A 16,782-nucleotide genomic window follows, 5' to 3' on the forward strand; every position below is an offset into this window, starting at 1 on the left:
CATTTTCTGAGTTTCTTGTCTATTCTTAATATTTCCAGTAGTTAGCATAATGCTTGGCACAGAAGATGCTAATAAATGCTAATTGACTTGACTTATATGTGCTCAGGTAACTTAAAGTTATTTTGATGTGAGCCTGAGGGGGGGGGAACATAAAATCAATCTATTGCGAAAAAAATTTATGTAACATATCTGTTATGCCATGTTGTCATATGTGCTATAGCACAATTTTTAAAAAATATATTTCTTTTAGCTGTTAATTTACCTTATCTGTAATCATACCTCCATCCCCCTTATTAGTAAAATAAATGGTTAAAGGAAGCAAAATCCAAGAGCCAAACATAACCACAATAGATTCTATAATCTAATCCATTAGGCTGAAATAAATGTTTATTAGTCTGTCAAACTACTATTATGAAAGGTCCTTATTTTTTAAAAAGCTATAAACTTAAAAAATTGATTTTTTTCCTTGTCACTGCAATCTATTCTCCCACTTCTGGTTCCCTCCTATCCCTATACTCAAGAATCCACAAAGTCAAGATCTGAAAATAACTCAACTGGATATAGTGCGATACTATTGGAACAGAATAAAATTTGGTAAAGATAAATGTAAAATCCTTCATCTAGATTCAAATAATCTACTTTAAAACTATAAAATGGAGGAGTTGTGACTAGACAGTTGCTCCTATACTAAAGAACTGGAGATTTTAGTGGACTACATCCTGAAACGAGTCAACAGTATACTCTGAAAGCCAAAAAGATAATGCTATCCACAACTACATTAAAAAAGCACAGGAGCATCAATGAGGTAAGAGCAAATCTAGTACCACTGTTCAGTTCTGGGCGTCACTTTTTAGGAATTACAGAGATAAGTTGCACTCATCAAGAAGAGGGCAACTAGGTGGTCAGGGAATGGGAATATCAGATCAATGGATAAACTAGGAGTATTTAGCAAGAGGGGAAGAAGAGACTAAGTGGAGATTAATATAGCCATCAGAGTAGAAGCATCCTAATAATTAGACCTCTTTAGAAAATAATAGGTTGTCTTGGGATGTTCTAGGTTACTCTTCAGTGGGAATCTTTTTGCAGAAACCAGATATATCCTTTAGGGGATATGGTAGAAAGGATCGTTAGCCAACTAGGCAATTCTGATTCTCTTTAATATCTCTTCCCATGAAAAGCTTCCTGTCAGAGACTAGAAACCCATGATGACTTGTCTGCAGCAGAGAATGTCAATAATGTATTAGTCTGTGACATATATTAGTTGGGGAAACAGAGTTAGTTTAGTCCTTTATTCTACGTGAATCCATACCTAAATGATACTAGTTGTATGGTTTGTTTACAAGTTATTTGGGGGAAGTTCTATGGGAAAGTATATGAAAAAATGGGACCACAGTTTATCACCTAAAATAGAACATTTTACCACTCAATAGTTAAAAAGATACTATAGCATATTGTACTAACTGCCATCTGGGGAAGGGAGTGGGAGGAAGGAGGGAAAAATTTGGAACAGAAGGTTTTGCAAGGGTCATTGTTGAAAATTTACCCATGTAATATGTTTTATAAACAAAAAGCTACAGAAAAATTAAAAAAAAAGTAATAAAAGATCATAGCCACTATCATGGCTCAAGGAAATGACAATTAGAAAATGTTTCAATAGCAATAAATATATCAGGGAAGAAAGAGAAATTGGGTAGACTTGGATTCAAATTCTCCATTTTACTCATTTTTTTCACTCATTTATATTAGAGCCTATCCTGTGGAACTTGGACTTTGACTCCATGGGGATAGATAAGAGCTCTGGCACAGCACAGCTTGGTGGCTCAGTAGATAGAATACTGGACCTGGAGTCGGGAAGATCTTTTGAGTTCAAATCTGACCTCAGATACTTACTATGTGACCTTTAGCAAGAGTTACTCCTGTTTGCCTAAGTTTCCTCATGTATAAAATGAGCTAGAGAAGAAAATGGCACAATACTTCAACATCTCTACCAAAAAAACCTCAAATGAGATCATAGTCAGATGCAACTGAACAATACAGTACTTTAAGGAGTTGTTCTTTTTTAATTTTTATTTATTTATTTTATTAAAATTTTTTATTTACAAAACATGCATGGGTAATTTTTCAACATTGACCCTTGAAAAACTCTGTGTTCCAAATTTTCTCCTCCTTCGACTACTCCCTCCCCTAGTTGGCAGATAGTCCAATACATGTTAAATATGTTAAAATATATGTTAAATCCAATATATGTACACACACACACACACACACACACACACAAGTATCTTGCTGGACAAGAAAAATTGGATCAAGAAGGAAAAAAAAACTGAGAAAGAAAACAAAATGCAAGCAAACAACAACAGAAAAAGTGAAAATGCTATGTTGTGGTCCACAAAGACTTGTTCTTTAAGATGACAAAGCAATCCCTTCTGGGTCCACAGAACTGGGGACTATGCTGAGTATGACTGAGTTAAGCCTGGAAAAAGGCACCCATTCACATTTAAAAAAAAAAAAAAAAAGGAGAGAGCTCTCTCCCTTTCCTTTTTGACATGTCTTTTGGGAGTGACAATACTCCTTTGGATTTCTAGCTGGGCTGAAAGGACAAAACCTCTTGTTTTATGCTTCCTTCCCTAAGCACAGATGATGGAATAATGATCTAAAGTAATGGACATTCCATCCTTGACAGATACCTCATGAATTTGAGAGGTCAAAGGGCTCCTGAATCTTAACTACCCAGTGGGAGGTGTGTCCTGAAAGTATACTTCTCAAAGAATAACATGCACCATTACCAGGAGGACGCTGCAGCTGGAATAACTAAGGAAGCCTAAGCCATGTTCTAGCTTGCCCTTCCATGTGGATTTATGAGTTGCAAAAATCACACAGGTCAGAGGTAGAAGTGAAGTGCCTCTCCCATTTGGGGAAATTATAAGGATAGGGACAGGTTATTGAATTATATTCTAAGTAATTGTTAATGTGCACTTAGGAGACCGTTGTATTTTAAGTACTTTTTTCTGATGGAAAAATAAACAGCTTTTAGACCACAAGATCTACTTTGTATACAGAGTATTTTTTCTAGGAAGAACTTTGTTGATTCCTAATAAAAGAGGTACTCGATGTGAACCATACCTAAGCACTGTTGTGTAGAATTTCCCTAGAAATCAGGGATGAGGCAAAGAATCAGACAGATAAAAAAAACTTCTTTGGGGGGGCCAGGATTTTCCTGAGTATGAATCTAAGCCTATCTTAGTCCAAAATCAGATTTTTATAAGGGAAGTCCTAGGCCATGAATAACATCAGGCCAGAGGCTATAAGTTTCATTTGTTTAAAATATTATTAATTGTTTTTACCATCCTCATTTCCTCATATATATTCCTCTTCCCTTCATCTAGTGAGTCTTCCCTTGTACAAAAAAAATTTTAAGAAGAAAAAGTTAAAAAAGCAGTTCAGCAAAATCAATCCATAAATCTACTAAATCTGCCAGTATGTGCAATATTCTACACCCATGGGCCTCTATAAAGAAAGGAGGATGGTGCATTTTTAGACAATTTCCTCTTAGACAACTGTGGTCATTATAATTATACAAAATTTAGTTCCAAGGTTTTTGTGGTCATTCTACCATTCATAGAAGATTTCCCTTATTCATTTGAATTCTTTATATCTGGGAATCTCTGTAGTCATTTCAGAGTTGGTGTTAAGGTAGAGGAAACAGAATTCTCCCAACATTTTTCTCCAAACAAGTTTAAAATAACTCCTCAAATAAATTTTCTGGAGTGGCGAAGCCAACAAAAAATCGAGGTGAGACATTTTTCCAGCCCAAAGGAAATTTAGGAGGTCATAAGGACAATGGTCAAAAGTCCACATGGCAACACCAACTGTGGACCCTGAGACAGCAACAACTGCAACAGCTTTGGTTGCTCTCAATCCAGAGAATCAGACAACTGGTCAGAAAGGGATTACAGAGAGTCCCTGTAGTAAGTGCTGGATGTAGAACAGGATGTTGTTAGGCAGCTCCATTGCCTATTCCCACTTCTGGGTCTCAGTTCCAAGGGAGAGATGAGCACTTTTTTTGGGGGGAAGAAGGGGAAGAATTGGATATTTAATAAAATAGAGGATTTTAATCATTTCTGATAAAAAGACCAGAAATGAATTAAAATTTTGAATCTCAAAAATCAAGATTCAAGAGAAATATAAAAAGGTAAACATGAAAGAGAAATCATAAGGAACTCAACTATTTTTATTCCTATATGGAAGATGATACACACAACTCCTAAGAACTTTATCATCATTAGAACAGTTAGAAAGACTCTACATAGATAGAAGGTACATGAATATTGGGATTGCTATCATGTTGGGATGATCTCCAAAAAAATGGATGGGTGAGAAAGAGCAATGCACTAGGGAAAGGGAGAAGGGAGAGGAGGAATAAGATGATTACCTCACTTAAAAAGTTACATACAAGGAAAAGCTTTTACAGTAGAAAGGAAAATGGTGAGGGAGTAGACAATGCTTGAACCTCATTCTTCTCTGAATTGGTTCAAAGACGGAGGAATATGTATGTGTGTAGTTATACACGTATATGTATATACATATATATATACATTCAACTGTGTATAGAAGTCTAGCTTATCCAATAGAAAGCTAGAGGGGAAAAGAATAAGAGTGGAGAGAGTAAAAGAGAAAGCAGATTAAGGGAAGCAGTGATCAGAAAAAAAATAGACTTTGGTAAGAAAAGGATAAAAAGAGAGAAATAAAAGAAAAGGATGAAGAGAGATGCTCAGTTGCAATCATAATTGTGAATATGAATAGGATGTATGGACCCTTAAAACAGAAGTGGACAATAGAATGGATTAGAAACTAGAAAAACAATATGTCATTTAAAAGAAACACTCTTGAAGAGATACACAGAGATACACACATAACTAAAATAAAGGGCTGGAATGAAATCTATTATGTTTCAACAGAAGCCAAAAAAAAAAAAAGGCAGGAGTAGCAATAGTGATCTTAGACAAAGCAAAGTTAAAATCAGATGTAATTAAAAGGAATAAGGAAAGAAACTGTCTTGCTAAAAGGTTCCATCAACAATGAAGTAATATCAATAATTAATATACATTCACCAAATAATGTAGCATCTAAATTCTTAAAACTTAAATGAATTATAAGAGGAAATAAATAAAATCATAGGAAGAAATTTCAGCTTTCCCTTCCCTTTGCAGAGCTATACAAATCCAACCACAAAATAAATAAGAAAATTAGAAATTAATAGAATTTTAGAAAACTTAGATATAATAGATCTCTGAAGAGAATTGAATGGGAATAGAAAGGAGTACACCTTTGTTTCAGCTATATATAGCACCTTCACAAAAATCAACCATTTATTAGAGCATAAAAACCTCACAAGCAAATGCATAAAAGCAGAACTACTAAATGCACGCTTTTCAGATCACAATGTAATAAATATTACAATCAATAAAGGGTCATGAAAGCATAGATTAAAAATAAGCCAATCCTAAAGAATGAGTGGATCAAAGAATAAATCATAGAAACAATCAACAATTTGATTGAAAAAAATGACAACAACGAGACAAGATACCAAAATTTGTGGGATGCAGCCAAATAAGTATTTAGAGAAAAATTTACATATCTAAATATATACCTCAATAAAAGAGAGAAAGAGCAGAACAATGAATTGGGCGTGCAACTTAAAAAAAAAAAAACCTAACTCTAAAAAGAGCAAATTTTAAACACTTAAATAAAAAACAAAATTGAAATGCTAAAAATCAAAGGAGAAATAAAAGTTAAAATATTTTTATTTTAAAATTAAGCTAGGATTTATGGAGCTGGATTTATGAAAAAATCAATAATATAGATAAATCACTGGTCAATTTGATTTAAAAAAAGAAGAAAAAAAATAGACTCTCAGAGTGAGTAGGGATCTTATAGATCTCTGATTATAACTCCTTGAGGTCAGAGATTATTGTCTTTTTTATCTTTTATATCCTCAGCACTTAGCACAGTGCTGGTACATAAATGTTTATTGATTAATTGAAAAGGAATTCTTTATTTCTTTTTTTATTAAAGTTTTTTATTTAGAAAACATATGCATGGGTAATTTTTCAGCATTGATCCTTGAAAAACTTTCTGTTCCAATTTTTTTTTGGCAAGATGTCCAATACAAGTTAAATATGTTAAAATACATGTTAAACACGATATGTGGCTACATAGTTATGCAATTATCTTGCTGCACAAGAAAAATTGGATCTAGAAAGGAAAAAAAATGCTGAGAAGGAAAACAAAATACAAGCAAACAACAAAAGAAAGAGTGAAAATGCTATATTGTGGTCCACACTCATTTCCCATGGGCCTCTCATTGGGTATATATAGTTTCTTCATCACTGAACTACTGGAATTGATTTGAATCATCTCATAGTTGAAGCCATGTTCATCAGAACTGATCATCATATAATCTTTATGTTGCTGTGTATAATGATCTCCTGGTTCTGCTCATTTCACTTAGCATCAGTTCATGTAAGTCTCTCCAGGCCTCTCTGAAATCATCCCTGTTGGTATTTCTTACAGAACAATAATATTCCATAACATTCATATACCACAATTTACCCAATCATTCTCCAGTTGATGGGCATCCATTAAGTTCCCAGTTTCTAGCTACTACAAAAAGGACTGCCACAAACATTCTTGCACATACAGGTGCCTTTCCCTTCTTTAAGATCTCTTTGGGATATAGGCCCAGTAGCGACACTGCTGGGTCAAAGGGTATGCACAGTTTGATAACTTTTAGTTCCAAAGTGCTCTCCAGAATGGCTGGATGCATTCACAATTCCACCAACAATGCATCAGTGTCCCAGTTTTCCCACATCCCCTCCAACATTCATCATTATCTTTTCCTGTCATCTTACCAATCTGACAGGTGTGTAGTGGTATCTCAGAGTTGTCTTAATTTGCATTTCTCTCATCAATAATGATTTGGAATATCTTTTCATATGACTATAAATAGTTTCAATTTCTTCTTCTGAACATTGTCTATTCATATCTTTTTACCATATCAATTGGAGAATGGCTTGAATTTTAATAAATTTGAGTTAATTCTCTATATATTTTAGCTATGAGGCCTTTATTAGAACCTTTGAAAATGTTTTCCCAGTTTATTGCTTTCCTTCTAATCTTGTCTGCATTAGTTTTGTTTGTACAAAAACTTTTCAATTTGATATAATCAAAATTTTCTATTTTGTGATTAATAATGATCTCTAATACTTCTTTGGTCACAAATGCCTTCCTCCTCCACAGATCTGAGATCCTATCCTATGTTCTTCTAATTTGTTTATAATATCATTCTTTATGTTTAGATCATGAACCCATTTCTACCTTATCTTGGTATATGGTTTTAGGTGTGGGTCAATGTCTAGTTTCTGCCATAATAGTTTCCAATTTTCCCAGAAGTTTTTGTCAAATAGTGAGTTCTTATTCCAAAATCTGGGATCTTTGGGTTCAAATGCTACATTACTATAGTCATTGGCTGTTTTGTCCTGACATCTGTCATTTCTTGTAGCACAGTAATAATACCCTCAGTTCCTCATCTATAAAATGAGCTGGAGATGGAAGTGGCAAACCACTCTAGTATCTTTGCCAAGAAAACTCCAAATGGGGTCATGAAGAGCTAGGCACGACTGAAATTACTGGACAGCAACAATAACATCCCATTAAATTCACATACTAAAACTTTCTAGTCATGCCCCTGTTAATACTACCTCTTACTGTTATCACTATCTTTATAATTTTGGGCAATTTTTTTCCTCTCCAGGCCTTTGTTTTTTTTTTTTTTTCATTTGTAAAAATAAATTAGTATTTACAATACCTACCTCAAAGAGATGTTATGAGGAAAGCACTTGAAAAATCTTAAAGTGCTAAATACAATGATCATAGTTTTAAAGTTGGAAGAGGCTCCAAAGGCCATTTAATCCAGCCTCTTCATCTTATAAATGAAGAAACTAAAGCCAAAAAAAAGTTAAATGATTTTCCCAAGATCACACAGGAAGTATGTGACAAAGATGAAATTCGAACCCAGATTCTCTGATTCTCAATTGCAGCATTCTTGCTGGGGCATCATAATGTCTCTCTTAAGTTGTTATTGCAATGATAGATAGTCTTGCTATGCAACTTAGATTGGTGCAATTTAACACAAAATTGCTTCCAACTCCCCTTTCTATGCTGGAAAAGCTCTTTTTATGCATCTTTTAGTTATAAAAGCATTTTTTCTTTCTAAACCCATGCCAAATGATTCCTCTCAAAGCTGCTCATACCTCACCTCAGTTTCTTTCCTTGACTATATCTATAGGATCTTTGTGAACAAACTTTTCTCTCATGAATGCTAGTCCATAAGAAATGTTCAAGAGCAACCATCGTACCTTCCTTGAATTAATCATGCTTCTCCCTCCAATTTCTTTGACAAATTTTTATTAGTGTCTTTTATCATCAATCCACAGATTGCCACCTTTCCTCCAGGCACTACTGGGGCTTCCAATCTCCTGTGCTGTGTCACCTCCCAGAAAGCTATCTCTTCCAGCCATACAGTTTCTGACCTCTCCTCTTATCTTAGTATAAATATAAATAGAATATACCTAAAATCTATTGACAATTTAATTAATGTGATGCAAGTCAACTTTGGACAGTAAAGAAAAATAACATTTCAGATCATATGTGTTTTGTGGAAGAGAGAATCTAGCTATACAAAAAAAAAAAAGATTATATGATGAGTCATCCACATACATAGATAGAAAAAAAAATAGATTATCCTTAATGGAACTACTATTGTCCTTTTTGGTTTTGGCCTTCTAGCCTTTTACAAAGCCAAATTAGATAGAGGATGTGGCCTTAACTAGGTAACTAGACAGGCAGATTGGATAGTCATCTGTTTTCTCATGGTTTTAACATCTTTCTAATTAGAGATTGTCTGGACAGATTAATTTATTCCACTTGTTGTACTTCAACTACTTGGATACATTAAAAAATCTCTTTAGACCCTATCAAACTGGAAACCAGATGAGTAAAAATGACACTTTTATGTAAAATTTATCCTTTTTTATTGTTCCTTTATTCTGTAAATCTATCCCTGAAAAATTTAGGGGGGGCCTTCAGCCTATGTTCTACATGAATACCTCACTTTGTACAACAGATGTTTATTTGAAAAGTTGCATGTTAAATGTATTTGTAGAAACTGAATCATATTTTAAAGTCACTCTAGAGGCACAATGAGATAATAAATAGAGAGCCAGCCTCAGAGTCAGGAAGACTCCAGGTTCAATTCTTGACTCTGATATACATACATATATACATATATATATATACATACATATATACATATATGTACATATGTGTATATATATATGTGTGTATGTGTGTGTGTATATATATATATATAATTATATGACCTTGGCACCAGATAAGTCTCTAGTATTTTAAGTTAAAAATTAATTCCTTTATTGGGAGTTTATACAATAATGAAAAAATGAGTCTAGTCTTCCTTTTCTCCAAAAAAGAACTCTCACTAGTCAGGACCCCTTTAGTAAAACTTTTTGGGAGATAGATCATCATTCCCCAAAATATTTGGGAACTACAGTCTAGCTAGAATATTCTGTGATTTTAAATAAACTTTTTCATGTATTTATTTACTTAAAGTAGTATTGGGATATATTTGTGTGATCTATTTCACAGTGATGTGAACAGAACTTGGAGAACTATTTTCACAATGGTGAAACAACTTTAAAAAGACTTTAGAACTCCACTTAATATAATCAAAAAGCATAATGTGATATGTTCTCCTGATTATGGAAAAATGGATTTCATTTTTTGAAGGTTTCTATGATTTAATGAGTTGGGGAGTAGAAACCGTGGAAAATAAAGATAATGAATGCTTTTTTTAAAGCCTATTTTATTTTATTTTTCAATTCTGAATGACTGCTTTCCTTTCCCCCTCCTCTTTCTTTGAGAAGGCAAGATTTTTCTTAAAGGAATTTTAAAAGTCCTCTTTAAGCCTCAGTTTTCTCATCTTTAAAATGAAGGTGATGTTATCTACTTTGGCTACTTAGAAAGTAAGAAATAAATTATAAAGATTAAACAGATAGTTCTGAAAAGCAATTGAAATTATACCAGAAATGTCGTAAAACTGTCAAATCCTTTAACACAAAAATCCTATGACTAAGCTTGTTTCCCAAAGGAAATCAAAGACAAAAGGTACTAAATATACCTAAATACTAATAACAACAATTTCTGTAGCAGTAAACAACAAAACTTGGAAACATAGTGGATATCTATACCTTGGGAAATCATCAAACAATCTATGGTTTTATTGTACCACAAGAGAAAATATAAGGAATTCAAGGAATGTAGGAAAGCTTGTATGAACTGGTGCAGAGGGAAGGAAATGGAACCAGTAGAACAATATACACAGCAATAACAATAATATAAATTAAAGTAACACTAAAAGACAATGAAACTAAAAGGCAATGATCAATCTTAGTCCAAATTGGCAGAAAATGAAGCATACTTCTTTCTTTTATTGGTGATAGAGCAGGATACTTTATATATAATGAGATGTATTAGCTGTGGTTTTGCTTCAGTGTTTTTGTTATAAAGAAATTTCTATTGTGGGGGTGGTATGTTGGGCAATGATTATTGTAAACCAAATGTAAAAACCAAAATGTATCAATGAAGAATTTAAAAGAAAAGCTATGTAGAAAACTTGTCAAGTCTATAGTTCTTTAGAAGAGTTCTTATTTAGATGTAGGTTAGACCAGCTGTCCTCTAAGGTTACTTCAAATTGTGAGCTTTTGTAACTCTGTGCTTTGGTATTCAATAACTATAAAAGTTCACAAGTTCTTTTTTTTTTTTTTTAAATACAATCTTTCCCTCCCTTTTTTGCTCTAATTTAAACCTCTTGTTTTATAATAAATGAAACTAGAGAATAACTGGTCTCCATCTTCTCATTTGGGGGTCCCTAACTTGAGATCTGTTAACTTTAAAATACATAAAAATGTATCTGAATTCCTTCAATTCAAAATACATAGGATTACCCCATGTATTTTATTTTAATCACTTAAAAGCATGAAATAAACTTCACCAGTCCGTGAAATTAAAAAAAAAAAAAGATAAAGATTCCTTGATCTAATTGATGCTTCAAATGTGGTAATGCCTTAAGATGAAGAACTAAGAAGGATCTTGGAAGTCATAACGTTTAATACTATCATTTTTATGTGGATTCAAACCTATGTCTTCAAATCTAACCCTCTCTCCACTGTACCACACTGTCTCTTGAAAGTGTTGTCTCTTGAAAACCTTAATGAAATTATGACTTAAAGCTTTCTCTTCTCCAGAGAAGTGTTATAAGCAACATTTATAAAAAAGAATGCTTTGTGGACTGTGGGGGCCCTCTTTGGGTCATGACAGAGTCTATAAGGTCATAAGATGTTGACAAGTTGGAAAGAATAATGACATAAAATAAAGGGGTAACTGAGAAGTAGGTGCTAGAGTGATGTTATTTTACTGGCAGTGAGTCCTTGAACAAGGAAATCTGGAAAATTACTGGCATGGCATGCCATGTGCCATGCTAGGACATCCTATTTTGAAAAGATACTTCCCTAAATTCATTTTTGCAACTTAGTCCAATAGGATGATTTTATAGATAGAGAAACTGCAACCCAAAGAGGTTGAATTAAAGTAATACAGATTTTAAGTAATGGATCTGGGTGCATGTCTTCTAGCCCCAAATCCTTTTTCTTTTCATCCACAATACTCTGCCTCTATCAACTCCAAAAATACTTGATATTCCTACCAATATAGATATTCCTTTGTCTCAGGACAGTAAAGTAAACCATTATCTTGAGAATGCCTTTATTAAGACATGTGATCGATCACTAAAAAATAAAGGAGGACAGCTGAAGTCAGGAAAACCTGAGTTCAAATGTGGCCTCAGATACTTAATGTTTAACATCCATTTTCCTTTGACCCTAGGCAAGTCACTTAACCCCAATTGCCTCAGAAAACAAAACAAAACAAAACAAAACAAAAAAAAAAAACAAAAAACAAAGGAAAATAGATGGAGATAATTCTCACAAACATTGCTATCATAATTTTTTCCCTATCCAGTCTATCCTCCTCTCAGCTTCTAAAGTGATCCTAAAGCAAAAGTCCATTTCTCATTCCAAATCCCATTCCACTCAATAAACTTCCTATCACTTCAAGGATCAAAGATAAAATTCTTTGGTGTTCAAAACCCAAGAAAACCTTTCTCATACACATATATTTTTTGTCTTATACTTTCTACTGATAAAATTCTACTTTCTACAAGAAGCTTTTCTTGATTTCTCTTAATTCTAGTGCCTTCCTTTTATTGTTTCCAATTTATGTAGCTTGTTTGCATAATTATATATATATATACACACATATATATCGTCTCCTCCATTAGATCTGAATTGCTTAAGACCAGGAATTGTCTTTTGCCTTACTTTATATCTCCACAGTTTAGCATAGTACATAATATCTAGTAGGTATTTAATAAATTAGCTGACTGATTAAAATCTTGGCAATCCCACTGTTAGACATTTATCCTTTAAGGATCAAAACAGAAAGGTCCCATATGTGCTAAAATATTCATTGCAAATCTTTTAGCAGTAGTAAAGAACTGGAAGAAAAGTTGGTGACCATTGACTGGGAAATGGTTGAATACATTTGGGTACATAAATGTAGTAGAACATTATTCAGTTATAATAATACAAATATAAAGAATTCATAGAAACAGAGGAAAAACTATGTATATGAACTGATACAAACCAGGAAAACATTTTGAAAAGTAAAATATCTAAAATATTAAGGGAAATGATGAAAAGATGTTAGGGTTGAAGATAGAATTGTACTTCCAGTGCTATAAAGTAGCAACCTAACCATCAAAATGATATAGAATTAGTTTTACAAAATAGAGAAATCAATTAACAAGACAGCAAAGAATCAGAAACAATGGAAATCAATAATCTAGTGCTTGATCAACTAGAAAATATAAACTATTTAGGAAGAAACAAATTGTTTGATAAAAATTGCTGGGACAACTGGAAGGCAATATGGCAAAAAAAAATAATGTATCCATAAAAAATGTAGACCAATGTATCATACAACATTCCATAATATAGTCTGAGTGGACATATAACCTTAATATTAAAGATAATATTATAAAAATTTAGAAGAAAATAAATCATATCGCTCTCACAGTTGTAAATAGCCAATATGCTCAGCCAATAGAAGATAGAAGATACAAAAGATAAAATTGATAGCTTTGATTACATGAAAATGAAAAGCTTTTGCATGGACAATATTAATGCATCTAGGATAAGAAGGAAAGTGGTTGAATGGGGAAATTTTTTTTCTTATCAGATTTATCTTATAAGGTTTTGGCATTTAAAATATATCAACAATTTATAAAAAGATTATGACTATTAACTATTCCCCAGTGGATATATGATCAAAGGATATGAACAAATAGTCTCAAAAAACTATAAGCCACATGAAAAATATGTTCTATATTACTACTAATAAAATAAATTTAATTAAAAACAATCCTGTGGTTCATCTCACACATTGCAAATTGACAAACATGACAAAAAATGGTAATAGTTAATATTTGTTGGTAAAGCTATGAATTGGTAGCAAAACAATTTGGAATTATACCAAATGACTATAATGCTTATACCCTTTAAACCAGAGATTCTCTTACTAGGCTTATACTTCCAAGGAAACCATCAATTAGGAGAAAGTCTCCATATACATCAAAATAGTCAGAGCTATACTTTTTTGATAGTAAAGAATTGAAAAGAAAATATATAGATGCCCATCAATAGAGAAATGTATAACCAAACTATAGGATGTGAATGTAACAGAATGTTACCTTGCTATAAGAAATTATATATGATAAGTACCAAAGAAGCATGAAAAGATTTACATGAACTGATGCAGAGGGAACTAAGCAGTCAAGAAAACAATATATGCAACCACAACAATATAAATGGAAAGAAAACCACATGACAAAAAAATCAAAAAATGAATCTAACAATATTATAAAGATCAAACATGTCTCAAATGAAGAGATATGAGAGAAGCCACCTCTTTGTGGATGTCAAGAGATGAACAAATGCTATACAGATTTTTGACCTTTTTCAATATATTTATCAGTTGTACTGACTTTTTTTCTCTTTAAAAAATATGATTTGTTATATGGGATAACTCTCTAGGTGGGATAGAAGGAGAAGTAATTTGATGAAAACATATAATATCAATAAAAAAACTTTTTTTAAATGGTAAAAAAAATTAATTTAAAATAAAATGCCTATAAATCTTAATAAGGAAGGGTGGTGGGTGTAGGGATTTTCATTAATATCATGACATGGATCAGCTGATCAAACAATCTGTCATATAGAAACTTAGAGCAGAGTTTAGAGAGCAATGAGCACAGAAGTATATGTCAATTGGGTTGAGGAGGGATATAGCAGGAAAGCCTCATAGTCATGGGAATTGTGATTCTAATTGCTTAGCTGGAGGATTATTGTAAAGAGAAGTTCTGGGGCAACTTTTCAGAGAGTAGAATGAGAGAAAAGGGGTGGGGGGCTTCTGGTCAATATAGACTTCTTCTAAATTTTGCCTCTGAGGAAAAGATTTTTCAAATTTATGTATACTGCAGGGTATCTGTAGTGTTTATTCTTTTCCTATCCCATTATCTGCCAGGTCAGCACTCTGCCTGCTGCCTAATCTAGCTCAAATCCTGGTTTAGCCTTCAGCTTATTCATCTTAGAGCCACTGACCTGAATTTAAATCAAAGGACTAGAGCTTAGTACTGAAAGGGACCTAAGAAATCATCTAGTTCTACCTTAAAGTTACATAGATAAAAAGTAACAAGTCCAGAATTCAAACTATTTATTTCCTGATTCAAATTTAGCACTCTTTCTACTATACCATGTCATCTTATGCATCTAAGTATAAAAGAGAAAAAAACCCCCAGCCCAGACATACTTGTAATGATAAGGCTATTTAGATTATATGCCTATTAACATATCATACAGATGAGGGAAAGCATTGGATTTAAAATAAAAGAACCTGAGTCACAATCCTAGCTTCATTATACTGCACTACATTTCTGTCCTAATGGATTGATCTGTTTCCATCTTTCCTCCTGTCTCCTTCCCCACCCTAATCCTAAGAATTCTCAGGGAGCCCTAACTGACTAGATATGGCTTGAATTCTTGTGGCCACTGTCTTCACCCTCTGAGACTTCCCCAGGAGTCATACTTTAGTCCCAAATCCATCCCATCTACTTGTCTTCCAAGGGTCTTCTGAGGTATCAGCCTAGTTTCTAGACCTTCTATAAAGGTCATTTCCAATTTAGACACACTCTGAATGTCCATCCTCCCTCTTGTTCAGAATCCCCCCAAAATTGTTTTTCACCTATACTTACATACTGCCAGTAAAGTCTCCTATGAATTACAAGACTCAATATTACCACAAGGACAGAAAGGAAGGTCCCTAAATTATCTAATCTCTTTCCAGTCATTGATAATCTGCCTAATTCATTTCTCAATTATTAACAGAGTCTTATCTATCATACTCTACCCACTCCAATGGTTCTGAACCCTTTTAATTGTCATTTGTACAAACCCCACTGACCATTTCCTTTCATTACCCTCAATCCTACTCCTTTCACCCCTCCCAATGACCCATTCCAGATCTGTCATCCCTACCACTTTGCACTTTAAAAGTCCTGTTCCACAAATAACAAACTTGCTTTCATTTTAAATCATTTCATTTCCTGTGTTCTCCATCTTCTGGCACTTAGGAAATCTGCCGTTCTCTTGATAACAGTATATCTGGGTACCCTCTCCAAAGTCATTTACATTTTAACCTATATCCCTCTTCCAATTCAGAAGTTGTGGGGGAGGGGTCCAAAATAAGTCTTGCTTCCCTTTGCCACTTTCAGACTCTCCCTGTACCTCCATTAATAATCTCTCCTCCTTTGGAGTTCATTTTATCCATGTTTATCATCCAACCAAGATTCTAATAGCTGTTATCTATCAGCCCCCAAGACACTCTTCTCTCTTGATGAATCTGGTGTCTCAGTCATGCTCTTTCTCAACATCTCAATTCTAGCATTCAAAAAGGGGACTTCAACATACATACTGATACTCTCTTAACTATTTTAATCTTTCTGTTCATCAATTTACTGACTTTCCAAGACCTAGTTTTCCATCCCACAAAAACTGTACATAAAGGTGATCATACTCTTGATCTTTTGATCAACACCTAAAATTTATTGCATTTCCATGTTCATAAACTCTGAAATTCCTTTATCTGAGTTGTTATTGCACCTTTCCCTCTGCCTTGCAACACCAAACCATGTTTGTTCTTTGTCCTTACAAACTTACTTTGTCTTAACTGCTAAGCCCTTTACCTCTCAGTGCTTTCACAGTCCATCACCCCTGCTCAGGCTATACTTTCCTCCTTTCCTCAGCATGACCTGTTAATGGATCAGTTGAACTTTATACTGGTTTTTATAATCGTGTCCTTTGGCCCTTGATCCCATTGTCAGTCATGCTTTGTCAAACCCCAAACTTGGATTACTCCCACCATCTGCCTCCTCTGCTTCTATTTATAGGCTGCTAAATAGAGCTAAAGAAAAATCATAAAATCCTTTCTGGATCCACTATTAATTTGTTATATAATCTCAACTAAGCCTTCATT

General features: G+C 33.5%; 1 protein-coding gene across 6 annotated transcripts in view; it reads right to left on the reverse strand.

Annotated features, from left to right (window-relative positions):
* ARSG (arylsulfatase G) overlaps nt 1-16,782 on the reverse strand; it is a 996,823-nt gene that overhangs the window by 60,326 nt on the left and 919,715 nt on the right. The window lies entirely within an intron of this gene.

This window comes from Antechinus flavipes, chromosome 4 (assembly GCF_016432865.1).
Source record: "Antechinus flavipes isolate AdamAnt ecotype Samford, QLD, Australia chromosome 4, AdamAnt_v2, whole genome shotgun sequence".
NCBI classification, from domain to species: domain Eukaryota; kingdom Metazoa; phylum Chordata; class Mammalia; order Dasyuromorphia; family Dasyuridae; genus Antechinus; species Antechinus flavipes.